The 24,865-nt window shown below is 38.7% G+C and overlaps 1 protein-coding gene across 9 annotated transcripts in view; it reads right to left on the bottom strand.

The window, feature by feature from the left end:
* The window catches only part of LOC134536141 (segmentation protein cap'n'collar), a 268,879-nt gene that overhangs the window by 106,182 nt on the left and 137,832 nt on the right, over positions 1-24,865 (bottom strand). The gene's annotated exons all lie outside the window — the stretch shown is intronic.

The following is a 24,865-nucleotide window of genomic DNA, read 5'->3' as shown; positions in this document are numbered from 1 at the left end:
TAGCCCGCCTTATCGCCGCGCCCGCTCGCGGCGACCTTGGGACGGCCGCGCCGGCGATAAGGAGCACTTCGGCGTCCGTCAACATCTCCCTCTTGTCTCGGCCGCGAGCGAAAATTTTCTGGATCACCTCGGAGGGCAATCATCGTTTCCCATCGATTTCGCAGCAGCTGATACGCAAAACGAACTGCCAAGGTCACGGACGAAGTTCGCAACGAAAGGATGAACATTCGCTGGTGACAGCAAAAATTCGCGGACTCATTTCATGATAGGCTACAATTCAAATAAGTGTACCTTTGGGGGACGCACCACAACGTCGAAATACCACAACGCCGAACGTACAAAAACGCCGAAAACCATAACGCAGAATGCCAAATTGACTACAACGCCGACAGCTAGAAAACTGCTGTGTACCACAACGCCGAAATACATTAACGCCGAAAAATGTCATTGCAGGACTGCCACAAAAGTTAGGTAAGGTAAGGTAAGGTAAGGTAAGGTAAGGTAAGGTAAGGTTAGGTTAGGTTAGGTTAGGCTAGGTTAGGCTAGCCTAGGTTAGGTTGTGGTATTTCGGCGTTAAGATACATTTAACATTTTTCGGCGTTATGGTACACAGCAGTTTTCTAGCTGTCGGCGTTACGGTCAATTTGGCATTCGGCGTTATGGTATTCGGCGTTATTGTACGTTCGGCGTTGTGTTAACGACCCGTACCTTTGTGCTGCTTTTGCTACCGGGTCATTGTTTGGGGCATGTATATTTCGCGAAAAGATATCGAGACTCGCTGAGGTTTAAAACACTGTTGCATCGTCTGTGTTTCGTGACTGTGTGAAGTTTCTTTCAGGTACATGTCGATTGTTACGACACCAATGACAGTAATTCAGTGTGGAAGCAAACGCGTTCTGAGTGGCTCGGTCAAATAAGACAACGACTTCTCTCGCAGACAGCCGCCAATCACAACGAAGAAATCGCTGGTGTAGGTATACCTTGTTGCAGTCTAATAGGCGTCAGATTTTTTTTTCCGCGAAAAATGATTGACCTTAGTCATTGTTAATGCGGAGGACTCTTAGCCAATTAGAGGCCATACAAAATAAGTACGTATCGAATCGCGTCACCAAGTTTAGACGCCTAACAAGTCAGCAGCCAATGAACAGGAAAACGTTTGCCCGAGTATTGCAGAGGATAGTGGAGTCTACTTGGAGGTCAATGACCCCGCGAATTTTTTCTAATCCCTAGAGACCTACAAAATTCGGTTTCGATGGCCTTCAGGATAGACTGCACATACCCGTGTACACTCGGGCAAATAACGCAAGTTCATTGGCTGCCGACTTCTAAGTCGTCTCAGCTGGTTTGTCTGTGATTCGATCCTTCTTTGGTTGAGGGTTTATAACTGGTTGAGATTCGTCCAGATGAACAGAAAGCCAATAGCAAAATTATCTAAGAGGTATATGTTTTTGAATTCTAGCCTATCAACGAATGAATCCGCGAATTTTGCAGGTCTCTACAGTAATCCCTAACAATCGCAAGAGGATACGAGGAGCTACAGGTATTTTTCGCGGAAAAAAATCTGAGAGCCCATCGGAGGGCAGGCAATGTGGTATGCCCGCGCCAGCCATTCAGGACGCGTTTGCATCAGGGGCAGAATTTACTGTGATTGGTGTGCTGACAGTGGGCAAGTACCTGAAAGAAACTTGACCAATCAAGACAGAGACGATGCTACATTTTTTTCTACTCTCAGCTATTCTAGAAATTCCTTCGCGAAAAATACATGGCCCTAGCTACACTGCTTCCAACTAGTCTGAACATTTTAAGTGACCTCACTTTACAGTTGTTCCTATCGAAATCTTCGCCAGTTATAATTAAACCTAAATATACCTACCTAACAAGATTTTTTTTTTTCCTATTTAAAAACCTTAACAAAAAACCATTCAGATCTGAAATGCGCTATAGTACTATAAGATATATTAATACTTATTTTAAATTGTTATACAACATTTTTATTTACTGTTATTACTTTTCGGACTTAACGTTCGTTTTTGGAGGTTACTTGTCGCCAATTGAATCCCCGAAAATTTACAGTCCCTGTTTATTACTGATGTGTCCATACGTAATTAATCATTCTCACTGGCGTAAATTTTGATACGTTCAGCTGCAATACAAAATATACAATACAAACAATACCACTACATAATCTCGTTTTACTAGACACGTCAATACCACCGCCTTCATACCGACGTGAGCTGTTTGTTGTCACTGAGTTTACGTTATGTTTTTAAACTTCAGGCTAGATTGGAAATGGTCATACGCTCCTTTCAACTGTACACGCCCACATAAATCTAAAGCAAAGGGAAATACTTTTCTGAACTAAAAAAACAATAAAAACTTATACACATCAGGCAGAAGTTATTATCGACATTGATCTGGAATCCATTATTTTTTTTTATGAAACAGAACCAATACGATTCTAATGTAACTTCGCGAGTCAAAGCCGAAAACTACCGAGATACTAGGCTATAAATACCCCACAAGTAACCTGGAAATGGTCATTCATGGCGGATGAGACATTCACTTTATTACAATAGCATCAACATGAAACTAAACCATTTTATTTTCACGCCAAATCCTAAACGCAATAAAATAATTCCAAAAAGCTAATGGAAAGTCCCAGAAATAAATTTTAAAAAATAGGTGCATGTGCTTATGTACCTATTACTTGGCGTAATAAATAACAAATATAATTTCGCATGCTAATAATTAATATGCATAAAATAATAAAAGTACTGAAGTGGTATAATAAATACGGTTTGTAAAGTAAAAATTCAATCAAATTAAAAGTTTTAATATTCAATATTAATACACGTGTAGAAAAATTAATATTAAATTTAGTAAAATAATCGAGATAAATTTTAGTTAATAATGAAAGTCAATATATTCTGAATATTTATTATAATTATTAAATTATTTATTAAATAATAATGTAATAATTTATAATGCAAATGAATTATACATACGGGAACATAACCTATAGCTACACTTGAAAAAGTTTATCAACACAATTTGTATCACTAATATTCACAAAAAATAAATGTTTTTAATTATATGGAACAATATTCAATATCGATCACTAAAATATAAGTTTTAAAAGCAAATAATTGTTTTTATTCGTATCTAGCCTTTTATTTTTCATCTTGTGGAAATGGTGCGCGCGCAACGTAAATATTTACTCTCATCATTTTTCTCATAACACGCCTAAAGTATTAACTTCAAACACAACACACGAAAATTTTTCTGTACTTTTACAAAAGATTCATTTTGAAACTATTTGCCAATAAATAGCTAGTAATACTACAAGACATATATTGTAACTTTGTAAAATACGTGGCTACGGTTATTTCTTGCATATATGAAAAGAGTTTTCTTAGATAATACTGAGTATTTCTTAAAAAAAATGGCGTATGATTTTATATTTGAATTTGTTTCATTCAAGCATTTTTTTTAAACATGGAAAAGTTAATCGAAAATTTAAAAAATGGGACTTTTTTGTTTTATTATGCTTATTAATGTGCGCAGTTGATATCGGAAAACTATTCAGGGAACGGTTTACAAATAACTTTGAAACTATTGGAAGTAGGTACTGGGACAACACAAGCATAAATGCCCGGGTAATAATCCGAATCCAGTATTACTGCGAACGCTATTTTGTATTGATACATGTGTTTTCATGTAAATTTACAAATATCTGTTATTTTACATTAATATTTCTGTTCCATTTGAAAGCAACGTGTAGTTGTGAACGCTACATTTCCAGCGAGCAGAAAACAGCTCAATGAACTAATATGTAAGTTTTATTCAAGTTATCGGTGATGATAGTGATGGGTAGAGACCCGTAAAATTCGCGGGTTCATTTCGTGTTATGCTAAAATTCAAATAATTATACCTTAGTGTTGCTTCTGTCATTGGTTAACTGTTAATCTGGAGGACTGAGGGCAAATTAGAGACCCTCACTCATAAAAGTGTCGAATCACAGGCCACCCAGTCGAGACGACTCACAAGTCAGCAGCCAATGAACAGTTGGCATTTTCCCGAGTGTGTAGAGGATATTGGAGTCTATCCTGGAGGTCATTGAACCCGCGAATTTCACGGGTCTCTAGTGATGGGGAAGGAAGCGACGAAGGATGTTTAGCAGGTGTCACGAGTCACTAGCCAATGAACTGGTGTAATGTTCCCGAGAACATGGAGGATCGTGGAGTCTATCCTAGACAACAACTGAAACCACGAATTTTTCCAGTCCCTGGTAATGCGGCACCCATCGAGTTTTTTTTTCCAGGTGTATTCCAGATGTTGGCCTCGACCTGCAGGTCACATTACTGCACTGCCGGGGATTATAGTTGGCTCAAGAGTTCATCCTTACTTTGGGTTTCCATTTCAGCGCGTTCACATTTCACGGGTACATTTCCTTGATGATATTTTTGAAGATCAACCCTCATCTTATTATATTTTTCGTTCTGTAGAACAACTTATTTCAACTTGTTTTGAATATAATTGTATAGCACAATAATTTTTGACGTGACAACGTCTAATAAATCTACGAACGCCGGCTGCAACCACGAAAAAGTGTCCCGTTACGCACATTGTTCCGTTACGCACATTGTCCCGTTAAGCTGTGTCCCGTTACGCTCATTGTACGCTTGCGCCGCATCTATCTCTCTTCCACTCGACTGTTTATAAAGTGAAGTGAAAAGTTAATGTGGTTTTCATTGCTTATTACAACAACAATTTCGGCAATAAAGGTCAATTATAATTATTCTTGGAATTCAAAAATCTGATTACTAGTATAATTTAAAGTATTTATTCTTTTATTATTAAAATAAAAATGATTCAATTTTATTCATAAAAGTATGCAATCATTTCATCAATGTTTTGTTATGACGTTGTCACGTTAAACTATCGTCCGTAAACCGACTTTACAGACAACCAATTTTTTTCTTTGGTATTTTCTTTGAAACTACATTGACGTTCGCTGGTTCGTCATGACCGTGAGGTCTAAGTGGAGACCTCTCACTGAAATGAAACATAAATTACCTTATCAGGAAGAGCCTGAATGAGGAGGGGCTGCGGTCCGGTGACACGACACGACGCGACAGGACACGACACGACGCGACAAGAGGCGACACGACCGGGAGCTGGGGAGGGGCCACTTCAACCCTTCGACCAGCCGCGACCCCCACGACGGCGGGACTGCTGTTTTCCGGCGGACAAACGGACCTCGCCCGACGGGACACAGGGGTCCGGGGAGGTCCTCTGCCGCGGCGGTAAACAGCACCATCATCATCCTGACCGCCGTCTTCCCCTGGCGCAAATAAACCCCCTGGCGGGACTCGCCAAAACCCCGCGCAGGGTGGGGAAAGGGAAAACCACATCAGCGAGGCCTACCACCGACTGCCTACTTTGCGACAGGTCACAAACTGCAGCTCTGTTCTTTCCCCGAGTGTTTCCCGATGCACAGACTCGCGGTCAAGGCCCCCGCCCACCCGGGCACACACGCGGTGCGCAGAGCTTCAGGAAAAAAACAACGCGATTTCAAAACTACTCCGGGAGGAGTCTGCTTGCGAAAAGCATTTAAGAGTTCGCCGAGGGCCGAAAAAGTACTTTTGATTTTCGGATTAAGTTTTTAAACTGTATTTTTAGAAGAGTTAAAATGGCTAAAACGCATGTTTTCAGAGTAATTTTTAGACGTAAAACAACAGGCACAGATTCTTAAAAGCATTTAAGGGGTTTGCATTAAACCTTTAACATTCATTTCTCCGCAATTTAATGTTACGGTCACCGCTCAACTTTTACAGTTATCCTGTGACGACGAGAAGACTGCGCGCCAGTCCAGAGGCGACACCGCGCTAGAAGCACCAGCGAGCGTCGCGCTTATCATCCCGCCTCGCCGACACAGATACACCCCTGACGAGGCGGGCCTGAAGCGTAGATGCCGGCGCTAGGGTCTTGCAGTGACAGCACAAGGATAATTTCGCTGACTGCCGACAGACTTTCACTGGCGACAGACGCCCTGCCGCTCCGTCCCTTCCGGAGTGAGATCCGACGCGCCAGCTTTCGATCAACTAACGTAATTACTAGGGGCATGCACATTTCGCGAAAAGATTCCGAGGCTAGCTGAAAGTCAAAACATTGTAGCACCGTCTATGTTCCGTGATTGGCTGAGTTTCTTTCAGGTACGTGTCGATTGTAACAACACCAATCACAGTGACTCAGTGCAGAAGTAAACGCGTCCTGAGTGGCTCGGTCAAATAAGGCAACGACGTCTCTCGCAGACGGGCGCCAATCACAAGGAGGAAACAGCTGGTGCGGGTATACCTTGTTGCAGTCTAGTAGACGTTCAGGTTTTTTCGCGAAAAATGCCTGCCCCTAGTAATTACATTAATATGATTGTTTTCTTTTACGCGCTAAACGCCATCTTCTTTCCTAGTCTTAAGCACACGTGCTGGGTGGCAAATTGTCGCCCGTCGCCAGGGACGCATGCGCCAGTGGTACCAACCCAGACGCGCGCAAACATCAATGCAGGGACGAAAGGTCCAAGCTCCCGACCCCAGCACCGTTGAAACATTTCTTCTCCTGCAGACGGCCGCCAATCACAAGGTAGATACCGCTGGCGCGGGCATACCATGTTGCCGTCTAATGAGTGCTCATAATTTTTTTTTTCTCGCGAAAAATATATGGCCCTAGTAACTAGTTTCAAATGAATTGTTTTTAATACCGTATTTACTTTTTTTACTGTCCAACTATGCAAATGTAAACCGGCAGGGTTGGCAATCATGTACCCGACCTGCGGGTTTTACTTTTTTGCCGATATTAATATTAATAAAAAATTAATTATAATTATTAACATGTGTTATTACGAGTTACAAAATACGTACGTAAATTATGTGCACATTTAAGTACTAAAAAAACTGATGTTTAGCTTACTATAACTAACTCCTTAAAACTAAGAGCGTGTACAACTAAAACAGAAGGTTTTCTATGGGCTTAAAATAAAAAGTTTATTGTTTAAAAAAATAATTTTCAGAAAACCCACCAAAATGCACACTTATGGAGAAAAAATAGGTTACATAAAAAACAGTCTTTTAAAAATAAACCCAATCAATGTGGGTTTCATCTATTACATGAAACTATGTATTTCTAAGGGGTTAGTCATAATAAACTGGAATGTCAATTGCAACAACAGGTGTTAATTTTTTGTAGTTAGATTTTTATTTACATTAATATTGATTAAAACCCTAAGTCGGTAATAGACTGGGATGTTTCAACTGGATTATATTGAAATAGAAGAGTTGTTTTTTTTTTTGCCAACCCTGGCTTCAACCTTTCAGTCAGCATTGCAGTAACCATCTTCAGGGTAGCAGTCTCGACAAGCCAAGCTCTTTGGCTGTCGTTTTTGTTATCTTTGAAAGATTTGTGCAATGGGAGTGCGTGACTTGATGTAAGCTTTTGGACATACGCCATTGCCGAGCACATGTATGTCTGTAGAAGAAAACTACAAAAAAAAAAAAAAAAAAAAAAGACAAAAACAAAAATCAAGCAAAAAATTGCTGTTGTCAACAGGATATAAACACCACATAATATTCCATAACAGGAATATGGTCAACAAAAAATATATATATTATGTGGTGTTTATATCCTGTTGGCAACAGCAATTTTTTGCTTAATTTGTGTTTTTGTCTTCTTTTTTTTTTTTTGTAGTTTTCTTCTACAGACATACATGTGCTCAGCAATGGCGTATGTCCAAAAGCTTACATCATGTCGTTTTTGTGTTATTCAATACTAAACACGGCAAACCTGCATACTCGTGAATTCGTCACCAGTGACATAATTACGAGAAATAGAAAACAGTCCGGTCCGGAGGGAAGAAAAACAACGCCGAAAGGTCGCGGCCTCGGAGACCCTGGCGTTTACACGGCGGAACACGCGTCGGCGGAGACCGGACCGCATGTTCGCCGTCGAAGCCACGTCGGACAAGCACAGGCGCTGCTCACGACCGGCAGGAGGGGAGAGGGGGGGGGGATGATTGATGAAACGTAACCAAAGTGTATTATAACTGGTATCGGTACAAGTGATCGAGGAGCGGACCTGCGTGTCCTGGGTGGTCCGGACAAAAAACCCTGGCCCGCTGAGTTACCGACAACCGACGGTGTGGGAGTTGAGGAGGGGAGGAGTTGGAGGAGATTACACCAACTGCTTTTTTCTTCTTCTCCCCTTGGCCCGAAATACCGTAGACTCCGACGAAGGCTAGTTGCAGGTACTTTTTTTTAACAAGTAGCTTCAATCCCTCCATTAAACTCGTGTTAAGGTTTCGTAATGGGTATGCAAGTATTTTCTTTTTCACCACACACAGAGACAGAGACTTAAGCTTACCATCATACTTACATTTCTTCATAGCGAATTACTTTTTTTTTTAAAACAAAGACTAATTGCGCTGCATGAGAAAAACTTAATTATAATGCTTCACGTGTTATATGTTACGTAATATACCTGGCAGGTAATGTACATCAGAAAAAAAATTAAATACAGTATATATATTTATCTGAAACGGCCTCCAACAACGTTCAACAGAAAAATTAAATACAATAATTTTTTTTAACGTAATAATAGGTATTATCAGTGCGAAACATATATTCTCACTCTCAACTATGGCTGTAATTGTTTGCCTCACGAAAGACGGTTTTCTGCATCAACAAGTGAGAAGTGTCACAATAAACCCATAAAAGCCGGAATATGAAATAATGTTTTGAAAAATATTGCAAAGGTAATTTTTCGAGGCAGTAATTTGTCGCCAAACAATATGTTCGCTTACTAGACGGCAATACGGTACTTCTTCACAAGTCATTTGTGCTTTGTGATTGGCGGCCGTTTGCAAGAGAAGCCATCGCATTATTTGGTCAGGCCGTTTAGAACGCGATTGCTTCCGCACTGAATTATTGTGGACTGCTGCAGTAGACGTGTACCTAGAAGAAACTCACCCAATCACGTCTCACAGGCGACGCTACAGTGTTTTAACTCTTGGCTGGTCTCTAAATCTTTACACGAAAAAAATACATGCCCTTACAAACATGAAAATTTTTGATTTTTCACAGAGGAATTTTCTTTCATTCAATATGTGAAAATCTGTAACTCGTCCTAATATGTAGAGACCCTCATCAATTCGCGACAAGGCCTAGCTCAAAATGTTAAAGGAAAAGGAAGCAGAGGGGTGAATTGTACAAATTTGAAACCTCTTTCAAGGGGGAGGAGAATCCATGTCGGCATACAATAATAAATAATAACAAAATTTTACTATCAAAACTATTTTGAACAATAGATTGCAAAGATTAATCACAAATTTTCTAATAGTAAAAGTTGCGAGTTGCATAAAATTAATCTTATTTAGTTCTTATGACTAGGGACACCTGTATTTCGCGAATACATCTCGTGTCTAGGTACATCGCAAAACACCGTAGTTTTTTTCTTGTAGTTATTGGCTGTGGTCGGCGAGATGTGTTTTCCCGCACTTGACGGAGCCAATGGGAATGTGGATACCGTACTGCTGCACGCACACGATTCGCCATTACTAGAGACCTGCAAAATTCGCGGATTCATTCGTTGATAGGCTAGAATTCCAACACATAACCTCTTAGATAATTTTGATATTGGCTTACTGTTCATCTGGACGAATCTCAACCAGTTATAAAACCTCGCCCAAAGAAGGATCGAAACACAGACAAACCAGCTGAGACGACTTACAAGTCCAGCAGCCAATAAACTTGCGTTATTTTCACGAGTGTACAGGGGTATGTGCAGTCTATCCTGAAGGCCATCGAAACCGCGAATTTTGCAGGTCTCTAGCCATTACTCTAAGAAAAAGCCACAGTGTTTTGTGACATACCTTGACACGAAATGTATTCGCGAAATACAGATGTCCCTACTTATGACTTCTCGCAGATGACGTAATCTCTGTTTCGAAATTTAGTTTCTTTCAAAGTGTTAGAATACCAACAATCAAGCCGTCAATATTTTTTCTTTCTTTCTGAAACTTGTGGTTCGTAGATTTTCAAAGAAAATTGCCTCCCCCCCCCCCCTCCCTTCCTTTTGAATGCGCTATTGAGCCGCGGACTGTGTGTCAACTTCTGTCGCGGACTCTCTCGAGCCAGGGTGAACATCCAACTGGCAGTGGTCTGTGGATCGCGCGTGGTTCAAGTGGAGTCACTAGTTGCTTCTCTGCAGGAGCGGAGGCCGGCGAGACCACCAATCCTCCAGTGCATGACGAGTAAAGCTTCGCGGTAACCTAACCGCAAATACACGGCACTGTATTTTTTATTTTGACGTGACAACGTCTAATAAATCGAAGAACGCCGGCTGCACGCACGGAAAAAGTGTCCCATTACGCTCATTGTACGCTTGCGCCGCATCTATCTCTCTTCCACTCGATTGGAACAAACCATCGATTTGACTTTTTCGAGGCACATTAAACTTGAAACACTCCCATTCGTTTCCTACTTTTCCTATCATCGTCCTATCCTTAACAGAATAACACAGATTGGAACAAGTTAAATAATAGCAAACATGTATAAAAGTTATAGTTAAAATAATCTGTTCGTTAAAGTAATAAACATATTTGAATTAATGATTGCAAATAAAAGTAAATTTATCAATTAAATTGTAGATTTCATTTCACTCCTTCTTTGTATCCATACAAAATAATGATAATTCAATAAAAATGATTAAATTTTATTCCTAAAAGTATGCAATCATTTCATCAATGTTTTGTTATGACGTTGTCGCGTTAAACTATCGTCCGTAAACCGACTTTACAGATAGCCAATTTTTTGTAAATGGAACAGACATATTCATGAAAGATTATAGAGATATCAAAGAATTTATACTTTTTTCATGAAAACAACTGCATCACTACACAAGAAGGTTCGGATTCTTACCCCGGGGATTTACGCTTCGTGTCGCCCCACTACCTCCAATAGTTAAAAGTTATCTGTAAACCGTTCCCTGAATAGCTTTCCAGCGTTAACGCAAATTAACAAGCCCAATTATTCAATATTCGATTATATATTCCTTGATTAAAAAAAATTCATGCTGGAATGAAACATTGATTAAAATATTGTGCGGCAATTTTCGTAAGCAATGCTCAGTGATTAATGTACATAGTTTGTAAGTTATTATTACAATGTAAAAATAGTTAAAATGTGAAAAATAGATGCCTACAAAAACTTTGGACATCATCCACAGTGTCATTTAAAAAAGTTAAATTTAGAAATCAAACAACGAACACCAACCAAAGTGAAACATGTAAATATAGTGTTATTTATGTAAAATAATTGTTTAATAGTGTAATGTTTAGTTTAAGTAATTCTATCTTGTAATACAACAAGAAACCAAAACAAAAAACATTGAGCTAAGCTCACAAAACTATTACGAAAGTTTGTTTTTTTAATTTTTCTTTCAGTGTAAATACAAAAAAAAAAACTCAAGTGTAAATATGTGTGTATACCATGAACCAAAACGAATTACGGGCAAAAGAGCACAGAGTGCTGGTGTGCCGAGATAAAATGTATAAAACCTGTAAAGAGTGTAAAAATAGGTATGTACAATAAAGACTTAGAAATTGAATTGATCTGTGGAAACGTGTTTGACGCCCGCTGGAACAAGCACGGCCAGTGTGCTGTATGAAGTGTGGCATGGCCTGTATAAAGTGCGGCATGGGTTCATGGCTTGGAGCGGCTCCCGGAAGCACGGCAGAGCGCCATCGTCCGCCAAGTGTGTTTACGAGCGCCCCCGTCGGCGACCCAATATTGTCTCAAGCTCTTCTCGCCGGCCACCTGTACCATCCCCCCCCCCCCCCCCTTCTCCACCAGCCCACCACCCAGGACCTGGCCGAGGCGAAGAAACTGCAAACGAGGTCCCTCTAAGGCCCCATCTCACAAGCCACGCTGACTTGTCGACGTGAATACCGGTAGGGACCGGAAAAAATTCGCGGATTCGATGACCTCTAGGATATAGCCTCCATTATCCTCTGCATTTCTCAAGTAAACACGCGTGTTCGTTGGTTATCTACTAAATTGTGTGGCGTCTCCACTGGGTAGCTTGTGATTCGACGCTTCTCTTCGGTCGATAAGTCTCTCATTGGCCCAGAGAGCTCCAGTTAAACTGCGAGCCGATAGCAGAACCAGCAGAATTGTACACATGTTTGAATTTCAGCCCATCACGAAATGAATCAGCGAATTTTTACGGTCTCTAGCAATACGTCTTGAAAATTGCTTCTATTACGGGAGGCAATAAAACAAAAAAAAACGAATTAAAACAAAATCTGGGGGATACAGTTTGGTGTTGTTATCTTTAAAAGATTTGTGCAATGGGAGTGCATGACTTGATGTAAGTTTTTGGACATACGCCATTGCTAAGAACTTTTTCTGTTGAAGAAAAACTAATAAATAAAATAAATAAATAAAAATAAAAATACTCAAAAAAAGATACAAAACACACACAAAATTAAGCAAACAATTGCTGTTGTCAACAAGGATATGAACACCACAAAATATTCCGAAACAGGAATATGGTCAGCAAACAAAGAAAAAACAAAGAAAAATGTACTAAGAGAACGAAAAAATCCCCACAAATGATGACAACACAAAAATATTGAAACCCAAAATAATTCAGCACAACAGTTGAAGCGAGACAAAAACATGACAAAACGAAAAAACAAACAAATACAATAGTTTTACCTAAACAGAAACAAGCGACGTTTCGGGAACTGCTATCTGCTCCCGTCCTCAGGCAGAGACGCACATGGTACGGAAACACAGGTGCGACTGAGAAGGGGCTGGAAAATGAGGGTATTTATCAGAGAAAGGGCTACATCTTGCTCAGCCAATGACAGACGAGCTGTCTCCCCATTGGCTGTGCACCATGTAGTTAAAGCGGATTGGTTATGGTGGGTTGAGTATTGGCTATTGTTTTGTGCTGCAGGGATGTTTCTCTCTTTATCAAAGGGATCCACATATTTTTTAATTCAATGCTCTGCTGGCTGAAAATATTTTTATTGCTAATAATGAAGGCTGATTCTTTGATTTTCCTTTTTATTTTATCGGATTCCTGTATGAGTGGTGTGGAGTCTTCCCAGAGAATTTTGTGGCTATTTTCCCATGTATGTTCAGCAAGTCTGGATTTTAGGGTTTCACCCTTCTTGCAGTTGTTTTTGTGTTCTTTGATTCGGGTGGATAGAGCTCTGCCAGTTTCACCTATGTACATGTGGCCACATTCACAGGGGATTTGATACACACAGTTGTGAGTTTGTAATTTTTCTGTGGCTGGTTTCACCTTGGTAACAATACTTTTAATAGTAGATTTAGAACGGAATGCTGTTTGAAGTCCATATTTATTTCCTAGGCGTCTTATTTTTTCTGAAAGCCCTTGAACATATGGAATAACTAGGGTTCCTGCAGGTTTCTCAGTTTCTGTGGATTTGAGTGTTTTGTTGGATTTCAAATGCTGTTTGATGGTGTTGACAGGGTAACCATTGGCTATGAGTTCTTTTTTTATATGATTGTGTTCAACCGCAATAGATTTCTCATCAGAACAAATAATCTCAGCTCGGTTGGTTAGTGTGTGAATTATGCCAGTTTTTGTTGTTTTGGGATGGTTGGATGCAAAATTAAGGTATTGGCCTGTGTGCGTAGGTTTCCTGTATACTTTTGTTTCCAGGCTGTTGTTTTTTCTGCTGACTAGTACATCCAGGAAAGGAATGCTACCTTTGGTTTCTTTTTCATATGTGAATTTTATTGATGGCCTCAGAGAGTTGAGGTGGTTCACAAATTCCTCCAAAGTTTCAGGTCCATGTTGCCAGACAGTGAAGGTATCATCCACATAACGGAGCCAGATTTTTGGAGGGCTATTACTTTTGCTAAGTGCTTCTTGCTCAAAGTTTTCCATAAATATATTGGCCATAAATGGTGAAAGAGAAGAGCCCATTGCCATGCCATCGGTCTGTTTGTAGAAAATATCCTTGAACTGGAAATATGTTGTGGTGACACAGAGGGTAATCATTTCCATGATGGATGGGATTGGTATTATAGTTCTGTCCTTTAGGGTTGGATCAGCTTCCAATTTCGCCTTGACAATGCTGAGTGTTTCGGCTACTGGCACATTAGTGAAGAGGCTTTGGACATCAAAACTCACCAGGGTATCATTGTTTTCTATTTTCAGTGTTTTGACTATAGAAATAAAATGATTAGAATCTTTGACAAATGTATCTGTCTGTCCTGCTAGTGGCTCAACAATTTTCAGGAGATATTTTGATAGTTTCTGGCATGGGGAATTACAACAACTGATGATCGGGCGCAGAGGCATGTCGGGTTTATGAATCTTTGGAAGACCGTAAATGTGGGGTGCTTTACTGCTGTGTGGTGTCAGTTCTGATCTAGTTTTTTCTGGGATGTGATTCTGATGTTTTTTTAGAGTTTGGTACACTTTTCTTTCAATGCTGGCTGTGGGGTCTTTTACCAGTTTTGTATATTGATCTGTGGTGATCAAATCAGTAATTTTTTGCTCATAGTCTGGTTTGTCAAGTATGACTGTAGCACGACCCTTATCGGCTGGGAGGATTACAATGGTATGGTCGGATTTCAGAGTTTTGATGGCCTTTAGTTCATCAGGCGGCAGATTCGGTTTAGGTGGACCAGCTGAAGTGATTGCTGTACGCACATTCCAACGAAATTCATCTTGTTTGGCGGCAGGAAGTTTGTATATTGCACTCTCAACAGATGAAACTATGTCAAGTGCAGGAATGTGTCGTGGAGCAATGCTGAAATTGAGGCCTTTTTGTAAAACATTTTCCTCGCTATTGGACAGCTTTCTTGAAGATGAATTAACGACAGTGTTGATGCTCTGTGTTGTGGGATGTGTTTTTGTATTCATCTTACTCGTCAGTTTGGCAAACGCGTCTCTTTAATAACTAATCAAGTGGCATATTTTAACTAAATAATTCACTGCCAAAATACTGATTATACTAAATATAAGCCGAGAAATGTATGTGGTTCAATTAGCTGTAGGATAAATTTCATAGTTCTATCTCCAAGATTTTTCATTTGTGTCATTAAGTCTTTTTTTTCTTTTTTACTTGGTTGATGCATTTACTAAATAAAATAGTCTTTAAGGGTTTTAATATGATTCGATCGTTCATTTGATGTTGATCCGTTTATTAGCTTTGGCATTTTGGGTTTTTGGGGCGCATCAAAAACTGTGAACAAAGAATTTTACGAACAGTATTTGAATCGCAGTAATTATGTGATGTGGCATAAAAAAACCCGACAAAGTGCGGGTCGAGCTCGCGCACGAAGGGTTCCGTACCATTATCTATAAAAACGGCAAAAAAAAAAAAAAATCATGTCTGTTGTATGGGAGCCCCACTTAAATATTTATTTTATTCTGTTTTAGTATTTCTTGTTCAACAGAAACAACGGCAACAGAAATACATCATTTGTGAAATTTTATTCTGTTTTCACGTTTGTTGTATGGGAGCCCCCCTTAAATATTTGTTTTATTTTAATTTAATCATTAATTTTTAAATTTAAATTAGAATAAACACTTTTGGAAAATGGTAATGTATGGGTGGGGTGTTATCTATTTGCATTACATTCACGTATATTATTTTTATAGATTTTTTCATGGATATTTTATGTATTTAGGTTATCAAATTATTCAAACATGTTTGAGAGATCACTTTTTATAGTCATTAATTAATAATTACTAAAACATATGTTGCTCTGCTTTATTGTTAATATCACTTACGTAAAAATAAAGTGTATAACATACGAGCTTATCATCCAGAGAAGACTTGTTTCGGTTGACCTCTAGCGCAAAATTCTTAAACCACAGAATTCACGGGCCCCCCCTGGAAATCCTACAGATTTGCGCCCATGGTAAAATGTATTAATTTTTTTTCTATCTCATGATAAAATAATCCTCATTCTATCTGTACCAGAAACAGACATCGAAGTGTGATTTTTAAATTTTTATCTCTAAAGTATTTTACCACATGATTAAAAATTATATATTTAAGGTGATTTCACGCGCGCCATGTTGTGTTGAATTGATTTTATTGTCACAACTACAATTATTTAAGGGCTGTTCCTGTAAATTTGTGACGAAATCTCACTTCGCGTATTGGTTTGTAGGGCGGTATTTCTACGAAGATACAGCCATCTGAAATTACGAAGAACTCTTCCGTTTATTTCAGACCAATTCTTTGTTTACAAGTCCGTAAATTTACCGTAAACTTCTCTGCAACGGGACTTATATAGCCTATTGGCTGATATCTTGCTGCGAAGGTTGTTGGTTTGCAGTGGTTCTTTTTTGTGTGATAAATTAGTTTAAGTTTTAATTAAATATATCCACATACTTTTTAATTCGATACTTTGTTGACTGATCATATGTACCTACGGTTCAAAAAAAATTGGTTGTCTGTAAAGACGGTTTACGGACGATAGTGAGGTCATAACAAAACATTGATGAAATGATTGCATACTTTTATGAATAAAATTTAATCATTTTTATTGAATTATCACTATTTTTTATGGATACAAAGAAGGAGTGAAATGAAATCTACAATTTAATTGATAAATTTACTTTTATTTGAACTCATTAATTGAAATATGTTTATTACTTTAACGAAGAGATTATTTTAACTATAACTTTTATACATGTTTGCTATTTAATTTCTTCCAATCTGTGTTATTCTGTTAAGGATGGACGATGATAGGAAAAGTAGGAAACGAATGGGAGTGTTTTAAGTTTAATGTGCCTCGAAAAAGTCAAATCGATGGTTGTTCCAATCGAGTGGAAGAGAGATAGATGCGGCGCAAGCGTTCAATGAGCGTAACGGGACAATGTGCGTAACGGGACGAGTCATCCTTTTTCGTGCGTTCAGCCGGCGTTCATCGATTTATCATACGTTGTCACGTCAAGAAAAAAATTGTGAGCGAGACTTTCAGTTCTCGCCAGCGACGTGAATTTAATGTTAGAATTCCTTAAAATGATAACGAGCGTGATGAATAAACTAATAATAATAAATTATTATTCGCATTTAAACTACCAAAATTTCTAGAAGCAAATCTCACACAATACTTCCTGCGCCCGCCGCTAGAATGCGCAGCTTGAATCGTAAAGGTTGTTTGCCAACATCAAACGCAGATAGCAATTTGCAGCACGAAACAACCAAAAAATTTTAAACTATTGAAAACTATTTTAAGCTATTTAATTTTCGCTGAAACTACACCTACCAAATGCCATATACCGAGAGCTAAGATGTTTACACATCAGAATTTTTTTTCTAATAAACCTTCCCAATTGCAAGAAACATTCAAATAACGTAATACCATGTACCTGAAGCTATTTTATCCAAATGCAAGAATTTTTTTTTTTCTGTGTAGTTTACAAGGAAACAAACTACTACCGATGTAATAGCGAACCGATGACGTCAGACACAAAGGCCGGACCGACGATGGAGCGCGTGGGCGCGTGCGTGCGTGCGTGCGTGCGTGGTCCGCGAGCTGGCAACGCCGCACTCGCGCCGCCATGTTTGATATCGGGCTCCCCCCCCCCCTTCCTCCACCAAGCACTTTCAGGCGGGAGGTCTTGTGTGTACCAGTCGTGCCTGCCTCGCCACGAGATCTTGTAGTAGAAAAGGAGGGGGAGGGAATTCGATAGAGGGGTGGAGAATGAAACAATAAAAAAATAATAACCAAGAGGGTGGAGGAGTAGACGTCGAAAAAAAGGGGGCGGGGGGGGGGGGGGGGGGGGTACCACGGGTAGACGTAGCCTATACGCGGCGGCCGCTCGCTTTTCGAAACGTGCGGACAGCAGATAGAGATAATGACAATGGTTCACTGCTATCGGGGAGGCCTTAGTCGTTAAGTCAGCGCTAGCGTGTTTGTGTCTGCGCAGTGCAGGACTTGAAGATGAATAAAAAAAAAAAAGAAGATGGAAATGAAGGAGTAGGAGAAGAGAAAGAAAGAAAAAAACACCTCTCGGCCATGTAACTACGCTTCACACCTTTCTCGCCGCAAAGCCAGCGCCTGACCTACGCACTGGGCGATGCCCGAACAAGTCCCAGGAGCGGTCACAGCCTCGCATGTCCGGAGAGGGTTGGGACTTACGGTACACTTCACAGTTAAATGGCAAGTTCGCAATTATAAAAAAAAAGTTCAAAGGCCATTTTAACGCATTTCTATCGCCTTAAAAAGATTTTAAAAATTATACCAGTACAGCAAAAGTAAAGAAATTTAGAATTAAACATTTTCAAAAAAAAATACTTACTTAAAATGTAAGGTCAGGTGTGGACTTAAATACTTACATTTTGTTATATCTTGAATTTTTTTTTAGCTATAAAATGTTTTGGTAAAAACTCCCATTGCCTCTCTTATGGGACCGCCACTGCCATTACTTTCGACGCTGATTAAATATCAGAAATAATAATTAAATATGTTATACAGAATGGCTAAGCATCCTCCTAAGTAAAAACAAAAACTGTGAATTAGCGGGAAAATGTACGAAAATGCACTGTAAATTTAAAGGTCTTTTGCACTTTCCAGCTCGTTGTAATAAAACACTGTCCAGTTAGTAAACGTTTAGTAATAAATAAATACTAAATAACAATTCGAAGTGCTATATATATTTAATTTTGGGAATTTACCCACTAAAAAAAAGTGTAGATGAATGTTGATTGTCACTGTCTACTTTATGATAGTATTTTCATTTCGCTAAGATAAATTTCTTCCAACTTTATTCTGGAGTTGACATGGAGAATAAGTTAAACAACGCATTTCTACGAGTAGTTACAATGTTTCATATTTTTCAAGTATAACTAATCCAAGATAAAATTAATGAAGTTCAACAGAATTGTGTTCCATTCCGCATTAGTACTGAATGTGAATACTTATATAAGTCAGGACACATCTACAGCTGAAAATTTCCAATGATAGCACAAACCACATCTTTGCTTAGACCATTTTTTTAATGATTAAAAAAACTGATAAAATACGTGTCACTTTTCACTATAACTGTCATTTTAATCTTGTAGGGGATTAAATACGATGTTCTGCGATAATTCTGTGCTACGAGTCCAATTCCCGAACCAGCAACTAAAGCGTATCTCATCCTTGGTTTGCTGTGCAGATTTCTCTTTCCAACGCACTATTTCTGCGACTAGCACTGTCCTTTTTTTCAGTATGCTCTGTTTCCATACATCTCCAAAGAGCACAAGCGTTTAAGGCACAGCTTTATAATGTAATGAAAAATGTTTCAAATATTGCTTAATTTTTTTTTTTTTGGTAATATTTAATCTTGAATGAAAATTTTGATTAGTTTAAGTTTCTTGTTGTATTTCATAAATACCATCATCTGACAAAAATCAATTCTTACTTCTGTAGAACAATAACTTAGTCTTAGTTTCAATCATTTTTGTCGTTTTCTTTACATTTTAAATATTAAAATTGTTTTAACATAAGACATAATTAATGAAAAGCCTTGTTGTTACTAACAACCGGCTACCACAAATAGTTTCTCTTGTGAAATACCGGACAATGGGTGCATAAAATTTATATATATTTTTTTCTTTCAGAATGTATACAATTGAAATAATACTACCAAAATACTATTTTATGTTATTAGAAAATTTAATGCAGGGCAAAATTAAAAATTCACTATAAACAGTAGTAACGACGAGAAAATGGAAAAGTCAAATAGGCGTGCGAAACCCAGCCCTAATAATGTCCATCCACCGCATAACCACCAGAACAATGTTACTATACTTACCACAACCGGCAGGTCTTACAAAGTAATAAGCTTTCCCTTGAAGGCTGTCATAAATAATAAAAAATCACATACGTGACGGTCGGAAAAGAAACAAACTAATAGAGGCGAGGAAGATGCTGTTTATGGCATTAACGTCGCTTTGTGAACCCCAAGGCCACGCACCTAATGTCTCGAAGATTACCTCTCCACCATTCAGTTCCCATCGCCGCGACTAACCTTCACCGGCGAGAGAACTGCTTTCGACGCGAAAAACGTCCCAGATTGGATCTCTCAGGGCTCCCAACGTTGATTAATGACGTCACGGTCCGCGCCCTTGCGATAGCCTTCGCCGCGTCGGAACGGCGTTCGTAGAAGCGTACAGCGAACAAATTACATTTACGCAACAGGTAGTCCGCAATTACCGGTAGAAACAAGCCTCTTTTTACTGGGGCCTAACGCCACGGGGCATTACGCGCGGGAACACACAATCGGGCACAGCCAAGGAAACTACGGTGAAAGAGCTGGCCACTGCCCAAGGCCTTCTAGAGAAACTAGGGCAAAAAAATAAAACTGCCAGGCCCAGATATTTAAAGTACAATTTTTCAAACCCTTCAAAACTAAAATTTAAAAAAAAAAATAAAGACTATAAACGTTGATGTTGTCATAACTGTGAATGTGACATACTATATCGCGTTATATTCATTTTATTTTTTATATCAGTGTAAACTCATGCCGTAGGGGCAGGCATTTTTCGCCGCGAAAAGATCTGAACACATTTTAGACTGCAACAAGGTATACCCGCACCTGTGGTTTCTGCCTTGTGATTGGCGGCAGTCTGCGAGAGAAGTCGTTGCCTTATTAAACCGGAGCCACTCAGGACGCGTTTACTTCCGCACTGAATCACTGTGATTGGTGTTGTTACAATCGATATGTACCTGGGAGAAACTCACCCTATCACGAAACACAGACGATGCTACAGTGTTTTAACTTTAATCTAGTTGCGAAATCTTTTCGCGAAATCTGCATGTCTCTAAACCCTCTGGTGCCTGGGCCCCGGAGATCAACCCCCCCCCCCCCCCTCCTCAAAGGCAATCATGCCATGGTCAATTGAGGGTTCATATCAAAAAAACTCCAGACAAAATTTTCCCATCAAAACACCATCTTTGTCAGTGTATGTAATGTGGAACCAATGACTCATACCAACACGATGTTAACAAAATAAGAATTCAATATCAATTATTTTGATAATTAAACTTTTGTATATATTTCCCTGAATAGCACTCAGGCCATTGGATTGATTATTTCACACTAGGTAGGCATACATCCCCTATTTTTACTTAAAGTAAAATTACATTAATTACGTATCTTAGGAAATGAATTTCCATGAATTCGCATAGGTAATATATATCAAATTTTATAATATTACCACTATTCTTTAATTATTAATCATTTATAGTTATCTAACGTGTGCGAAAAATATATAGTATTAAATTTGTAATTAACTTAAACAAGGTGGGCAGTATTGTAATAAAATTCCTTGTCAAAAATCAGTTTATGATTGTTTAAGTCTTTTTAGTTTATGTCGGAGAAGTTTCATTATATAGTTTAACCTTTCGCTGTGCAAATCTAATGATTATATGGCCGACGTAGCTGCTCCGGTAGCGAATTCTAGCGGCGGGTGCGGAACTACGTGAGTCGCTTTCAGAAATTTAGTGAGTGATATTGAATACTGGTACATATAATTTAAAAATATATATTTACTGTGAATATTAAAGATAGAAAATAGTTTAGAAAAATTTCAAAGTTTATTTTCAAGTGAGATTATGTTCGCATATATATCATTCATTTGCATTATAAATTATCGCATTTAATAAATAATGCAAATTAATATATTAAAATAATCATTCAGCATATTTATTGATTTTCATTATAAATGAAAATTTATCTCGATTATTTTACTACATTAAATTAATTTTATACAAATGTTTACATTAATAGGTACTGAATACTAAGTATTTATTTAATTAATTTTTGTTACAATAAATTTCAAAATATTTCATTGTATTAAATAAAAAAAGAACTTCTAACGCGCGTTAAATACATAAGTACACACATTTGTTTTTAAGTGACGCACTTAGCGCTAAATACCTACTTAATCTTAAAATCAGCAAATTACGTGCCAGCTCAGCTGTAATAAACAAGTAATTAAATGAATATAATATATTATCGTTCGTCACCAAACGGGATATGTACAGCACGTTAGAATCTTCAATGCCTAAGCGAAGATACTCTACACAAACAAAACAGCAAACAATGATAAAACTATATACAACTGTTAATTTCGTGTTAATCCGGGAACAGTCATGACACACACTCGAGACCGCTATATTCACAAAGGTCATTTATCTAAATGTAACGTATTTAACTTATAACAACGACAGACAATTGTAATTATGGGGGGAGGGGGGAAGAGAGTATTCATTTCAAGAAAGACTTAACGTCAAGTGGATTAATTTCGGAAGAATAAATATTACTGATGGAACTAGCATAGACTGCAACAATTGTTTCTGGCATGGTGAAAGGTTATAGCAACAGTGCTATAGCCCCAATGGGGCAAGAAGCGGCCATTACATCCAGCCATTCCTTCCCGCCACAGGAGGTGATGGTTACCCCCACCACCACACTGACCCACCCTCTAATGGCCTTCTAAAAAAAGGAAACAGACATCTGGGGGATGCTGGGTCTCCCCCGCCCCTCCAGGGAGGTCTTCGGTGGCCGAGGGCGCTAAGGCGTCACTCTCGCAACAGGCTATGTCAGAGTGGCGGTACTTGGTTTGACCAAGGCCTCGTTCACTGTTCCAAAATTTTCACCTTAAATTTACAAAGAACGCTGGTTACACATATCCAGAGATCTTTGTACTGAGTTCATTTACTTCGAACATAAATCCACAAGAATGAACTTAGCTTGTTAAGAAAACATTCATTAACTGGTAAACTCACCCTTATTTCATCCACGTGTGTGTTTAAACTGTTGATAACGGGGGAGGGGAAAAAAACGAACACGGAAGTTAAAATTCGGCGTTGTTTATACGAAGACGCAGTTATCTGAAATTATGAAGAGCACTTCGATTATTTGAGGTGAATTCTTTGTGAAAACGTCCGTAAATTTACTGCGATTTTTACGTAAACAACTGCATGGTACCGTGTATTTTATCGTTGTTTTATTAACTGTAAAAATTTTTGTGCCTACATATCTTACTACCAAAATACTTAGAAAGAAAAAAAGGCGGGGGAAGGGTTTATATGTCCATATATATATATATATATACACACACACATATACACACACACTCTCTCTCTCTCTCTCTCTCTCTCTAATACGTTACCGAGAATGCACTTAGATTTTTGCTTGCTCAAGAGTCCCACATATAAACCACATAAATGTAATGAATACGCCAAGTCCTTTCTCTGCTCATTCCTCTCAAGATCAAAGCCTGGTGAACAGTAGTATGAACTTATTTTGTCGTCGGCATCAAGGAATTTCACAAAACGAATTTAAACAATCATGCATAGAATGTCTAAAATCAGTTGGTGAACAGATTTCACGACTTTGTAATAAAAATGCTTACAACCTTCTCATGTCACATTTGGTTATGATAGATTAAAGGTTTTATAATAAGCGAAATTAAACACAAATAAAAGCAATACGAAACAGGCCTGCCATTGGCAGGAACGTACCGATTTATAAGTTAGAACGCTTTGATTTAAGTGGGCAGTATCCTACTATTTGTATTAAATGTGCAGCTATGAACTGAAATGAGCTTTCAAAAAACCGAAATTGCAAGTTAGCATTAGGCTGGTGGAAATGAGAGTTCCAATTACCATCAGCGATTACTTCGGGACTTTCTCGTGACGCCTGCAGACACCCTGTGGCATCTTATTTTGCCACCGCAGCGAACAGAGATTAGGGGAAACACACAGATGGATCGTAAGATCCGATTCTAGAGGAGGGGAGCGAAGCCAAAAAGGGATGGGAAATTCAGTGTACTACACGTACCGAAATGGCGGCCGTTTGTTTACAAATTGTAACAGATGTACCAATATTGGAAGTTAAATTGGAGAAAAATGTCAACTCACACCATTACATTTGTATTATGAAGTTTCATTTCGGACTTTTAATGCATACAGACATATCTACCAGAAATATTTCCTTCCGAACAGCTTAACTACAGGCTATAACAAGAGACCGGAAAAATTCACGAATTCATTCCGCGATAGGCTAAAATACAAATAGTTATATCTCAGTGCTGCCTCTGCTATTGGCTCACAACTCACCAGGATGACTCTGAGCCAATGAGAAACACCCGATCAAAGCTTTATCGAATCACAGGCTGCTACGTTGGGACGTCTCACAAGATAGCAGCCAATGAGTGGGTGGCATTTGACCGAGTGTACGTAGAACTATGGAGTTCATTCTGCAGGTCATTGAACCCGCGAATTTTTCCTGTCCCTAGCTATAACAGCTGGTACAAATATAAACAAACGTCCGCCATGTTTGGTATGTGAGAATCAGAAGAATAAAAAAAGGGAACAAAACGCCTTCACGTCTGACGGCTAGTGCTTCCTGATCTCTGGCTGCGAAGCCAGAGAGAGCAGTATGGAAATGTTACCTACCCAGTAAATATTACAACAGACTATCTTTACAGATGTGGCATATTGTATTACATAGCTACGAACCCTTTTACATTTATGTTTTATCTTTCCAAGTGATTTTTTTGAATAGTTTTTAGTGTTTTTTTTTCTTACTTTATATTATTCATTAAGCTTTCTTAATTTATTGTATTCAATTGTGTGGTCCCAATGTTCAGTGTAAAAGTGTTTTATTTTTATAATGTAGTGTAATAACACGAGTAAATTGCAAACCGGCCTAGTGCTGAATTTTGTTCGTGTATAAAATAAAATAAATAAATAAAATAAATAAATAAAAAATGGGTAGACGCGCCGCGGAAGTGCCAACTGCTCACGCGGAGGGC

This window comes from Bacillus rossius, chromosome 10, assembly GCF_032445375.1.
Source record: "Bacillus rossius redtenbacheri isolate Brsri chromosome 10, Brsri_v3, whole genome shotgun sequence".
Taxonomy (NCBI): domain Eukaryota; kingdom Metazoa; phylum Arthropoda; class Insecta; order Phasmatodea; family Bacillidae; genus Bacillus; species Bacillus rossius.
Note: the sequence above shows the minus strand (reverse complement) of the source record. Positions and strands in the feature narration are given on the sequence as shown.